This window comes from Dipodomys merriami, unplaced genomic scaffold (genome assembly GCF_024711535.1).
Source record: "Dipodomys merriami isolate MVZ:Mamm:240054 unplaced genomic scaffold, mDipMer1.0.p SCAF_218, whole genome shotgun sequence".
NCBI classification, from domain to species: domain Eukaryota; kingdom Metazoa; phylum Chordata; class Mammalia; order Rodentia; family Heteromyidae; genus Dipodomys; species Dipodomys merriami.
Window position 1 is genome coordinate 1,273,353 of NW_027203582.1, and position 13,731 is coordinate 1,287,083.

A 13,731-nucleotide genomic window follows, 5' to 3' on the forward strand; every position below is an offset into this window, starting at 1 on the left:
GAGGTGATTCCTATAGATAGGTGATTTTTTGTCCAATTGCTAAGTGCAGCATCTCCCTTATTCTCATGTACCTTAGTAATTGTATCAAATACTTAATAGAGTTCTTGACAAGTATGATAAACAAAATTCAGAGGTGAAGATGCAGCTCAGTGGTAGAGTACATCCCTGGCATGCACATGACTCTCAGTTCAGTCCCCAGCACCAAAAGGAGGAAAGGCAACAAATGTTAGGCTCAGGAGAGGATACATTAGAACTCATAGAAAAGCAGCACCCAGATTGGCAATGAGGAATTGTGAAATGAGGGGACATTGGTAGAATATTTGTAGGGGGAAAGAAGAGAGCCCCTTGATATGTGTACCTTTTAGAAAGCAGAGGTAGAAACAGGGAATGAACCTCTGGTAGTCAGCCTAGGCCATGGAAGGAAGAAGCCATGACATGTATGTTACTTTAATGGGACCAGAGTGTAAAGTGGCACTACCATACCAGGCCATGGCCCAACAAGAACAGGTTTGTCAGAAAGACATTCTTGCATTGGAGAGATGTCTTTTGACCACTTTGGCCATGTTAATGATATTTCCTTATGCTGTTTCCCTTTTCCTTCCAACTTGTCGTACCTATAGCAGATCCTGTCCAGGAGACCCGTTCTCTCTAATCTTATTCTCTAAAAGTCTCCCAGTTTATAGGTGCACATATCCTAGACCAAAAAAGTATGGGGTAGATACTCTGTCAGACATAGATTGAAACTGAAAGGTATCTTTGAAGTAGACTTTGACAAGGTTCTGGTATTGACAGTCTTGTGTTGATATGTGCGGTGATTGCAACCAGCTTCTGGTCTAATTCTGAGATGACAGTGGGAGAGAAATGGTGATAGGACATCATGGACCACTATGGTTTCAAACCCTTTGCAGGTACATCTCCATTCATGGATGTGCTATCAGCCAACATACAAATGTCTGTTAAAGGGGTGATGGCCGGGAAAAGGAAATTTATTGGCCACAGATGAGACCAGCCTTTGGACAAGTGGTTGCCTTTCAGTGTGAGGCAAAGAGTACCTACCTATACAGAGATATTTTTCAGGAAGCAAGATGATTCACTCACATCTTCTTATCCACAAAATAATCTGAGAATAACTCTGGAATCCCAGAGGTGAGAGTCATGTGCTTTGCATTTCTACACGACTGCTTTGCTTCATGGCTCTTTATGCTCTTCTGAAACCTCCTTCTGAGCTGGCCCACAATGTGCCCAGGAGGCAGGAATCAAAGGGGACTTGGAAGCTTGGCTGCTAATCACTCTGGCCACACTGACTTGGGGCTGTAGGCATGTGCTGGGGATCTGCTCTATTCTAATGGTATGGGCTCCAGTGGGAGCTTTGGTTCTTACCAGGAGAAGGTAACAGTGCCTCTGTTTTTGAGCCATCTCCCAGGTTAGTATGTCTTTATCTGCAAAGGCTTGAGCTTTGCCATATCTCTCATCATGACAGGTTCTTTCTTTCTTGCTTTCTTTCTTTCTTTCTTTCTTTCTTTCTTTCTTTCTTTCTTTCTTTCTTTCTTTCTTTCTTTCTTTCTTTCTTTCTTTCTTTCTTTCTTTCTTTCTTTCTTCCTTCCTTCCTGCCTTCCTTCCTGCCTTCCTTCCTTCCTTTCTTTCTTCCTTTCTTCCTTTCTTCCTTTCTTCCTTTTCTTTCTTTCTTTCTTTCTTTCTTTCTTTCTTTCTTTCTTTCTTTCTTTCTTTCTTTCTTTCTTTCTTTCTTTCTTTCTTTCTTTCTTTCTTTTTCTTTATTTTGTTGGTCATGGGACTTGAAATCTAGGCCTAGGGGCTGTCTCTCTGTTCTTCAACTCAAGTCTAGCTTTCTATCACTTGAGCCACAGTGCCACTTCCAGTTTTCTGGTGGTTTCTTGGAGATAAGTGTCTCAAGGCCTTTCCTGCCCAAGCTGGTTTTTTACTGGCATACTCAGATCTCTGCCTCCTGAGTAGCTAGGTTTACAGTCAAGGGCCACTGGTGCCCAGTTTGACAGGTTAATTATTTGCTAAACATAACAATGGCTGCATTCTGTCCTGGGAGAAGTTTCCCTATCATCCTACAACACTGATGGTCTTAGTGTTGTGGCAGAGCACACAGCAAGGGGGCTTTCTATGCATGCATATTGACTAATACCTGAAAAGGCAGCTTGCAAAGGCCAAGGAGATTGTTGTTGAAGAGATTGTTGTTCAAAAGCCCCTAGTGCTAGGAAGGCTCTGGAAATGCATACATCTCAACTTGCACTGGGCATTTCCAAATTTTAAGTTCTAGTGTTGTTTCTTTTCCTTTGTACACAGCTTGAGTAGGTTGTTCCAGACAAGGAAAGCTACCTACAGAAGGTCTGTGTGCTAGCTACACTCATACAGAACAAGCAGTTCAGGGCTTGATTTTTGGTACATTTTTAGACTTCAAGCTCTTCACTGGTGAGGTTTTTTAATGTTTCCAAGATCATTTTAAATGATTTTTTGCCCTCTCACCATATCACTTAGGTTTCTATCCTAAGCTAAATCAGCAACAACAATAACAAAAACAACAGACTGGACTCACTTGTAAAGTAGTTAAAAGTGCCACCTGCTGTTCAAACTGCAGAAATACCCATTTCTTGTAACCTTCAGAGAAACAAAGGCTTTCTTTTTATTATTATGATTATTATTGTGAAAATACCATACAGAGGGGTCTTTAAAATGCTTATAGTAGTCTGTACCCAAAGTGGTCCTTATCATTGGAACTTATGGTGACTTCCCGGTGATAAAAGAAGTCCTGAGTGCCCTGAAAACAGCCACTGCCAATGACAGCAGGTCTATCTCAGTGCACCCGGCAGCATCTTCTATTGTGGCCTGGACTTAATTTACTTCATAGACCATCTCACAGATGATAGAAAGAGAAAAGGCACCAAGATGGCAGATGCAATCAGGTTTGCAGAGCCAATGTGTTTGCATCGGGGTTGGGGTTAGTTTTCCAAGTACTAGAACTGAAGATCACAGCCCTGCATAGGCTTCAATGTCAGTCATTTAAGTGAGTTGACTCAATTAACTCATCTGCTCTTTCTATGAGTCTCACATTAATGACTGCTTATCAGAGGCCAACAACTGAAACCCAGCAAGTGCTCGGCATGTTGGATAAGAGTGCTGTATAGATAATGTACAGCTGCATGGTACTTGTGCTGTACACTTCTCCTATGCTTCCCCGAATTCTAAATATTTCTAGTAGAGAGGAAAAAAGCTGAATCAGCTAATGAACACATCTTACATCTGTTGGGTTGTTTTAATAGTACTATGGTTTGATTGGACTCAAAGCCTCATACATGCTAGGCATGCATTCTACCACACCTCCTGCCCCCTTCTTGCTTTAAGTATTTTAAGTAATTTTTGGGCTTTGCTCTTCCCTCACATACACCTCCCACAGAGCTGGGATTTCAGGAATGAACCACCTAGCCAGAATAATTTGTTGAGATAAGGTCTGCTTGCTAAAACTTTGCCTAGACTAGCCTTGGATCTCAGTCCCCCCCATCTCTGTTATTCCCCAAAATAACATACCTATGGTTTGAAATATTATAATCCCATTATTATTCTGAGTTCTCAGATGTGGTGCTAGAAGGCATTGCCTTCTTACTTGACTTGAAATTATAAACCTTCATCAGTGGACATAATTCTGCTCTAGACTATCAGAACCTCATATCAAAGTGTAGACACTGCTCATTGTTAAATCATAGTTCAGGATATGTTGCATGTCTTTAAGCCTCACTTTTTACACACACACACACACACACACACACACACACACACACACACACACATGCACACACATACACACAAACACACACACATACCATTGTCTTCAGTGGTGACTTTGTACATCTTCTGTGAGACCTCCTGAGTCCTCTCTTATGCATCTTAGAGCTTTTCTTACCAATCTTGCTGCTCTCCAGTCTTCTCCCTCCTCAGGTGTCCAGTCTCTGCCCTTGACAGTGGCTGAGGCTTGTAGTACTGGGATTAGAGAAAGAGAAAAGATAGATACAGATATTTAAGTAGAAACCTCATCTCTTGCACTTTTAGGTGATTTTAGATGCTTGTTTTCATCAGATCCTCACTCCTATTACTTCTCCCAGCCTCCCAATGCCATGTCCTTCTCCTGGATTCCACAGAAGGCTCAGTTGATATTATAGGAAACTGAAACATTGTGCTTCTGTTAAACCTGCATTGCTGCTGCTTTGAGTAAATGTATTTTTATCAGCAATAATTTTGCTTAATGGAATATGGGAGAATCAGAAAAAACTACTTATTTAAAGCAGTTTCACTTAACCTTTCTCTTACTCAGTTTATTTAAATTAACTTTATATGCCTATGAGGGACATTACACAAAACAATCTTTCTATGTATTGTATTTTTGCTTGTTTCTGTGGTATCATGACTCAAATTCCTTAAACTTTTTGAGGCAAAGATCTTCATTGTGGCAAATATTCAGAATGGAAGGAAAGGGAAGTCAGAATGGAGATCAATTAACATCTTACATCATCCCATCATCCACTGTCCAGGGCTGCTATTTCCACTATTGGAATTGATGATACCCAGTTTGCAGATTCATTGTCATGAAATGGCCCTTACATCATTGATAAAACTGAGTATTTTGGGTTCCCTTTATAGCATTGGACTTTTGATGTCTGCATACTATGTGTCTGAAGGACCCAAGAGCAAGCTTATCTCCACAGAAGTGAGGTCTCCTCTCATGATAGAGTGAGATAATGTGCAGACTTTCCAAAGGAAGAGGCTATTACTCATCACTCCTATATTACAGGATTTGGAGAGAGAACAAAACAAACCCATAAACTGGCCCTAGAACTTGACCTCTTCCTACTCATTCCTTTCTTCTTCAGATAATAAAGTTGAGTAAGCTGAGGAAGGAAGCACACTACCTCCTAATTCAAATTTTGTTGCCTGGTTTCCCCAGACAATTCCTACACCCTTCCATGAGGGTGTGACCTAACATCTGATCTTGTCAAGTGTCTTCTCAGAAGGAATTCTATTGAATAATAATGTCTTCAAAAACTAACTTTGTGGAAAATCTTTCCTTTCCTTCCATATCTAAGACAGCCTTTAACTCAGTTCACAGATAATCCAGTGGGAACAAATACAAATTGAGTATGCTGCATTGTACACCTATTAATGTTTATGGGCTTTAATATTAAGTTTTAAAAGATAAGTATAAAAACCAGGAGCCTGCTGGTTCATGCCTGTAATCCTAGCTACTCAGGGTGCTGAAATCTGAGGATTGTAGTTTGAAGCCAGCTGAGACAAGAAAGTCCATGAGACTCTTATCTCCAATAAACTACTAAGAAAAAGCTGGAAGTGGTGTTGGGATTTAGTTGGTAGAACACTAGCCTTGAGCACAAAGAGGCTCAGAGACAGTGCACAGGCCCTATGTTCAAGCCCCATGGCTAGCAAACACAACCGCATGTATACTTAACAAAACTGTACACATTTCCTCTTTAGGTCCATCATGATCTCCTACCACTAGCCACACTGCTAGTACATGATGGTACAGCTTTGTGGACTGGAGAGGTCTCTCCTGACAGGTTATTTCTACAAAGATTTGGTGGGTGGCTGTGTTTTAACAAACTGAGTTTCTGTTCAACTCATGTTTACAAATGAGTTTACACATCATCATTGCACCCTTCCTCTGAGCAGGGCTGCTGATGAATTTAGCATGGACCTCTGAAATAGAGACATAATTTCATTTGACATTATTATCATTCCAGGCAAAAATTGAAATTCCAGTTATAAAACAATGTATCAATCCTATTGAAATCCTGGTATTGATTTTCCTCAAAGACTTTGAAACCAGAATTTTTTTTAATCTTGAAAATGTAGTACAGAGGGGTTACAATTACACGAGCAAGGTAATGAGTACATTTCTTTTTTGGGGGGTGGGGAGTCCGGTCGTGGGCCTGAACTCTGGGCCTGGTCGCTGTCCCTCAGCATTTCACCTCAAGGCTAGCTCTCAACCACTTGAGCCACAGCACCACTTCCAGCTTTTTATTTCTGCTTCTGTGGTGCTGAGGAATCAAACCCAGGGCCTCATGCATGCAAGGCAAGCTCTGTACCACTGAGCCACCTTCCCAGCCCAAATGAGTACATTTCTTATCAAGCATTGTTCCCTCCACCTTTGTTTCCCTTACCATCCCTTCCCATCTCCCTCCCCATACCACGCCAGAGTTGTAAAATTCATTTTTTGACATAACATCTTGTACATCTCATTGTTGCAATGGGTTCACCTGTATCCCTGTTTAAACAATTTGTTTTTTTCCCTTCCCCTCCACAAATTATAGCAACATCAAATACAGTGAAAACAGGGATTATACTGAGGAGGAGGGACATAAAAAAACACAAAGCAATCATCTTATAAATATGTTTAAAACAATAGCAAGAAAGAAAAAATATGAGTCCTTATCTTGGGATTCATTTCACCTAACATCAACTCCTCTGAACATTTCTGCTTGTCTCAGACATATACTAGTCATTGCAAATAAGGGAAACCATGGGACCTGTGTTTCTTTGGGCTTGAGATGAGAATTTTTTATGTATGTACAAATATATCATGGGAGAAGCATGGAATCATGGACAGTTTTTTTTATTCTTATGTTTTCATGTACCACAGCTTTATCGTTAAACTCCATTGTGAGCTTTCAAATAATGCCTTGGGCCATCTCATTTAGAAACCTTAGATATTAGTGTGGCTTATTCTTTTAAAGGATCAATTCTTGCATAATGCAAAACATTACTTACCTTGGGGGCAATTGGCAAGGCTGAGATGAGGTTGGCCTCACCTAATGGACTACACCTCACACCAATTGCTGGAATCTGCATCTGCAAGCCCTGTTCTCCTGTGTTCCTTACAAACCTCCCAACCTCCCTCCTTACAATATAATCTAGCTGGAAGCAGTGACTCACATCTGTAATTCTAGCTACTCAAAAGTCTGAGATACATCCAGAGGATTTGTGTTAAGACCAGATCAATTAGAAAAGTCTGTTAAAATTGAGCCTCCAATGATTAGTACAAACAGTACTGAAAGTGTGATTCAAGTATTCAAGTGCCAGCCAACTAAGCAGAAGACCCTGAATTCAACTGCAGGACTTGCACGGGGGGGGGGGGGGGAGGGAGGGGGAGGGGAGATGCAGCACTATATTCCATCTTGATAGTATTCAGAGGATGAGGAACTAGTAGGAAGTGCCTCAATAGCTGTTGTCAGTCAAGCTCTGGCTTAGAACTCTGTATATGAAAAGTTTTAGTTATTCTTCAATGGTCAGGCTCAAACTACCTATACAAAATCACTTTATATGTATGTAGGTATAAGTTTATGCTTTGATCTACTCTGTGAAATCAGAACAAGAGACTACCTCTGAAAACAGAATCAGCTGTATGGTGGGGAGGAAGAAGCAGATTCCCTATATAGTATAGCATCAACCTCCCTGGAACTACAAAGCCTATAAAACAAACTCCAGCACAGCATTGGTTGTGTTTTATGGCAAGTTCTTGTCCCCTGCAAAGGCCTCCCTCTCCCATGTCTGCTTTGCTCTCCAATTTCCTGTGGCAATAGCATCCAACAACACATAATGGGATACAGGCATTGAGATGCTTGCTGATCTTTATTTCCAACCTTATGTCTTAAATTAGCTTATCTCCATGTCCATAAGTTAATTTAGTCCAGTTTATAAGACCTAAGAAAATACGTGTTTCCAATTCAATGTGTAAAGTCTTCTTGCAGGGGCAGGTTATATCCCTTAGTCAATAACCCTTCAGTCAGTACCAGACAATCTTAGTGCCAAGTTCACTCTGAATTTTCCCTTTTCTTGGATACAAGAACTCCCTAAAGTCAGTATGATCCTTGGGTCTTCAATGAGAGAAAGTTGGAAATGCTATATGCAATAGTCAGAGTGGCCAAGAACCACTGTAAATATGAAAGCCCTTCTGGCTATGTCACCTACAACTGGTGGTAGCAGCGACACCTGTGTAATATCCAGGCTGTAGGTAAGCCTTTACAACCTGCAGCAGGTAGATCCACAGTCTACCTTTTCTGGGAGGAGGCTTTTTAAGAAATCTTAATTTTTATGATTTGCATAGTTTCTGCTTGGCAACTTCCAATCTAGAATAGATTTTTGTCATCTGCTCACATATGCAATGTTTTTACTTTTCCCTGTGTACTTTTTTAACTTTAGAAACTTAGTAAATACTTTCATCCAGTTTAAGAAGCCTAATTTTGTAGCAGTAAAAGGCCCAGCCATTGGACTAGGAGCATCCACATGGCCTCTTTGTGATGTGGTTTGGACTAAGGAAAAGGCTTGGTTCCAAACACCTTGTACCCCCATAGGACAGAATCCAGATGGCTGCTCTACTGATATCTTTCCCATGGATATGGGAGGCACATCTGTGAGCACCTTGGTTAAAAACTTATTTTAGACAATGTCCTAAGAACCTGTGCTTTGGGTGTTGTTTCACTCAGGGTATCTTGTGTGTTCTCTGGGGACATTTCATCAAACCCACTTGGTTCATGTAGTGCTGTAATACTTCCCAGGAGAAGGCCTTTCCTCCCATGAGGAGCCTCCAGATTTACCTAAATCACACTGATACCCAGTTTTCAATCAAGAATTTTCTTTTACTTCACTTTAAAATCTGCCCTTTTAATGTAGCAGTGGGAGGCCATGCACTAGTGGCTCACACACTAGCCTTTTGGGAGGCTGATACCAGAATTGCAGTTTGAAGCCATTGTAGGCAGAGAAACCCAAGAGATTCTTATTGCAATTAGCCTGGAAAAAGCCACTAGGGATCAGTGGCTGGAATGGTAGAGTGCCAGCTTTGAACAAAAAAGAGCTAGGTTAAGAGCCAAAGGCCCTGAGTTCAAGTCCTATTATACACAATATCCCCTGCACCCGTACCCACACACCTTCCCCAACAAACACACAAAAGCAATTAGGGAGCAAACTTGCACAAATAAAAGAAGCAGGGAGAGGGGTTCAGTATAATTTTGTGGCTCACTTTTTCACTATTTAAATTGGTCCATTCATGATGAGAGATTGTGTTTGTGTTTTCTCAATTACATATACCTTGTTCCTTAGTTCTAGAGACAGACTGAGAGTGTTGGCAGAGAGGAGAATCCACAAAGATTGAATTCTGTTGAAGAGAGGGACTGGATGTCAGATTGGATAGGGGACAAGTGCAACTCCTCCAGCTCCACCACTGAGTGTCCCATAGTTTGACCTGGCCAATTGGCATGATGCTGTCTTTGTACCCATCAGTGTGGGGAGTTCAGGAAGACCATTGTGTCATGGAAAATGACTGTAGCTGAGGGAGTTGCGGAAGGAACTGACAGCCCACAGCTGAAGTAACAGGATCTCCCTTTGGGGTTCACAGCTAAGTTTACTTCCTCATGTAGAAATATCCAGTATCCAAGGGTATTACTTCCTTGGGGAGCCTACAATGAGGGGAGATAGTACAATTTCAGGCAATCTTGGGAGCAATTAGAGTACAATGAAGAAGAAAATGTGTGTCTCCTCTCTGAAATTCCAGAGGGTAAGAGTAACTGAGGAGAGGAAGCTGTCAGTCACTGCTGAGTTGGTAGGGTTGAGAAGGAAGGCACATTGGAGCTGGGAGTCACATGTGTAATCCTAACTATTTAAGATGCTGAGATTTGGATGATCATTATTCAGGGCCAGCCCAAGCCAAAAACTGGGTGACATCTCCTCTTAAGCTATCAATTAATATCAACTTCACTACAACAGGAAGCTTAAAATAGGTGAGTCCAGGCCCAGGCATGTACCTGGATAGGAAGCAAGACCATAACTAAAAAATGACCAGCACAAAATAGGCATATAGCTCACCTACCTAGCAAGTACAATACTCTGAGTTCTAACACGAGTACCATGAACAAGGTTAAGCATGGTGACCTCGGTGCCCCAGTGTGATTCACTGAGATTGCTGCAGCATCTGTTGCTCTGTAGGCTCCTGCCAAAGAGGAACAGTCCATCGACATCCCTCAATCTATGCCTACCAAGACAGCAAATGCTGAGCAGAACCCCTCACGATGGCCAAGGATGGAGGTTTAGTTGGAACTTTGGCCCCTCAAAGGGGAGGAGAGCAACGATCTGCAGGACCAGATGGACTCCTGAGTGAGAGAAGGGCAGAAGGAGGCAATGTTGAGGTTGGTACGGGGTTTGTGTTTAATGACTAATATGGCTTCAGTGGAAATGTTCTGACTTTGATTAACATGTTTTATGACATGTGAATCAAGGGAGAGCTAGGGCAGTGAGGGAAACACACTTGTGTAAATTTTCCATAGGTTGAAACTTACTCTAAAGTCTAAGTTGTTTTTGAAAACTGAAATGTGGAGAAGTTGATAAAAGAGCACAGCTGCCCAGTACTGGCACTGTTCTCTGTAGATTTACCTGCCCTATCCATCCCTCTACTGGTGGGTACTTGTCCCCAGGGTGCCTCATACCCCATCCCAGTGTGCTGCTCAATCCAGAACAGCTGCTGTTGGGCAGGGAGGATCAGGAAGCCCTGATGCACTCATGTGCCAACAGTGCCTCCTTCCCTTGGAGGCACAACACAATCCAGAGCTCTGCAGCACCCTATCATTGCTATGAATTGGAGTCTCCAACACTTGGGCTTTGCCTGCATTATTCCCCCACACCTCCAGACCAGCCTTTTGGGGACTTCTGAGACCTGGAGGATAAGAAAGGGAGGCCTGGAGGCAGCATCTCTTCCCATTGGAGCACTGAGTTTGCCACAAGGACCTAACAGGCTGAGAATCTTGGGAATGAACAATGCAGGGTGGCTAAACTTTGATACTCTCTGCTAACATGCCAGGCATTTACTGACATTTATATTCTAGCCCTCTGTGTCCACCAAACCATGGCCATTTGGTGTGTGTATATGTCTGATAAGTCAGAAAGTGATTGCTAGCAAACAAGAATGACCAGTGCTAATGGGTTCATATGGTTGACTGTACTGGCCCTTTATGAGAGATCTCTGGTAGATCTGAATGTGATGTTGCAGTTGACAATTCTTTCCATCAACCCATCCCTCTATTTATCATTCAATTCACATCCTACTCCCTACTTTTCCAGCTCTCTGACCAGCAGTCCAGGTTAACACTCAGTACTGTTCAGCCCCAATACTTTGACATCAAGTAGATGACCAGTGCAGTCCCATTTGGGGTTATTTTCCTCTTCTTGTCACTATAGGATGATACTCTAAGGAAGTGGCCAGTCCCCTCCTTGGTTTGCATACCCACACTGTCTGACCACAACAAATCAATTTCTATAAGCTCATAAGTTCTTAGTAAGTATGAAGGTGTCTTCTCAGAAATTGCATGCCATGTTTTAGGCTCCTGTCTTTATTCACCTGTAGTCTAGCATACCTTCCTTGGGCAGATTACTGAGTTTTTCTGAAACTTTGCCAGCAATTTGAGAAGAGTAAGGGTTGGACTCAGATCTCAGCCTCCTACTTTCCTGATATCCAGGAGTCCTACACGTACAAGAGAGTATTCTGCCCTCACCTGGGATGTCCATGTTTAGCACATGATGGTATCGCATCAGGTCCCATAGCGGTCCACCTGGCATTCAAATGCTTTTTTGTCCATTTTACTATGCTGTGTCCACCTATCCCTACCTGATTAAGGGTAGATCTTTAAGCTCATTGTGAGTTATTACTGAAGAAGGTGACTTGCTAGCAATTAAATGCTAATTCTACCACTAAAGAATCCTTATTTCCAGGAAAATGTTAAGATCATTGTAAACAATAATCTGGGGGAATGTGTGGAGGTGCAATGGTATGGGAGGATGAGGGTCAACTAGAGGAAAGACTAAGTAAATATGGATAGGTAAACACCATCTAACCAAATGGCATTTTGGAAGTGGAATCTTTGTAATGAATGTTGACAGTGGTAGAATTCTTGATGGCTCATTGTGTTTGGAAAGATAAAAATTGGTTTGAAGTCTCTGCAACATAAGCACGTGCAACTTAATATTATCAGTGTACACAACAAGTGCATGAGTACGTGAAGTTGTACACATACACACACATACACAAAGTTGGAATTGAAGAGATGTTATTAGTACAGACCTGGGACTAAAGGACCTGTGCTACAAGCAGCACAAGGTGACCTATACTATGACAGCTCTTGCTCATATTGTATGCTCACCGTAAGCCATACTTCCAGCCCTTCTTTTGCGATTATTTTGAAGGTGGGATCTCAAGACTTTTCTGCTTAGGCTGGTCTCAGAGCCACCATCCTCCAGATTTAAGCCTACCTATTAGCTAAGATCACAGGTATGAGCCACCAATCCTGGCCCACTGATTGTGTGTTTAAGTGGAAAATGGTTAACAGGGGGCTGGGAAGGTGGTTCAGTGGTAGAGTGCTTGCCTTGCATGCATGAGGCCCTGGGTTCGATTCCCCAGCACCACATAAGCAAAAAGAAAAAAAGCCGGAAGTGGCGCTGTGGCTCAAATGGTAGAGCACTAGCCTTGAGCTGAAGAGCTGAGGGACAGCGCCCAGGCCCAGAGTTCAGGCCCTACAACCGGACCAAAAAAAAAAGAAAGAAAAGAAAAGAAAAGAAAATGGTTAACAGCCTTGAATCAGTCATGTCATTCACACTCTTGGCAAAATTCAGGAACTCCTTTTATTGTCTTGCACATCCAGTCATTTGGAAAAGTGAAAACACAAGTCAGGAAAGACTCCCTAGTAACAAACAGATGTGTATGGAGCTAGCTGGGAAGATGGACCACCATGACAGTGTTCTGGCTAGAGACAGATGGCTCCAGTTAGACCAGATGGAGAGAACCAGATAAGGGCATGAATAGAATGTAATGGAAGAGAAAGATGTTAGAGCTATTGGCTGACTTTCAAAGGGCAGAAAAAAAAAGAAGTAATGAGACTAGGCATGGTGGTACATGCCTATGATCTGCATACAAAGGTAGCTTAGCCCAAAGTCTTACTTAGATTAGACCCTATCTCAAAAAAGAGAAGTTACTGAGAGAACAGAGTGGAACCACTATCACTGAGTTATCTGGACCTGAACATGTTGGCATATACCATTGAGAATATACTTCTATTGGCTAGCAGGACTAGGCTGTGGCTTCCCTACTATATGTTGAGAAAGAAAATGATGCTCTAAGATGGGAAAATTCAGTGGTCCTAGGGCCCTTCTCCTTTATCCACTCTCACTTGTCTGCCTTGAAGAACTGACTTAATATAAAGAACAAGGTTTAGTGAGATTTCTGATAAATGTTTACTTATAGTAGATCCTTTTCCCCCCAGGAGAGGCTGCTTAGTCAACCTGTGGATTAGCAGAACATTCCACACTCTTCAGATGCTTATGACCTGTCCAAGACTGTGCTCAAATGCCAGCCTCACTTAGGGTGATGTTCAGAACCTTGCAAGGCTTTCTGCTGAGGAACAGGTCCCCTGCCACTGTGTTCATCCTTCTTGCCTCTCTTGAAGGGTGGTGAGTCAGCCATACCTGTGCCCTCCAGCATTAGCTCGTGTGCTATGTGCACTGCGTGGAAGTAAAAAAGCAGTGGAAACTGTAGTGTCCTGTGGGCAATTTTCATGAAGATTTCATCTCTTGAGAAGGGAGACTCTACCCACTGCTTGTTTACCTGGAGCCCAGAAGCTCTGGGTCTGGTTTTCAGCACTGCCAGGGAAACACAGAAGGAAGTCA

General features: G+C 42.3%; 1 pseudogene; it reads left to right on the forward strand.

Moving 5' to 3' along the window:
- Nucleotides 1-916: 916 nt before the first annotated feature.
- The window catches only part of LOC138834516 (chromodomain Y-like protein), a 97,250-nt pseudogene continuing 84,435 nt past the window's right edge, over nt 917-13,731 (forward strand).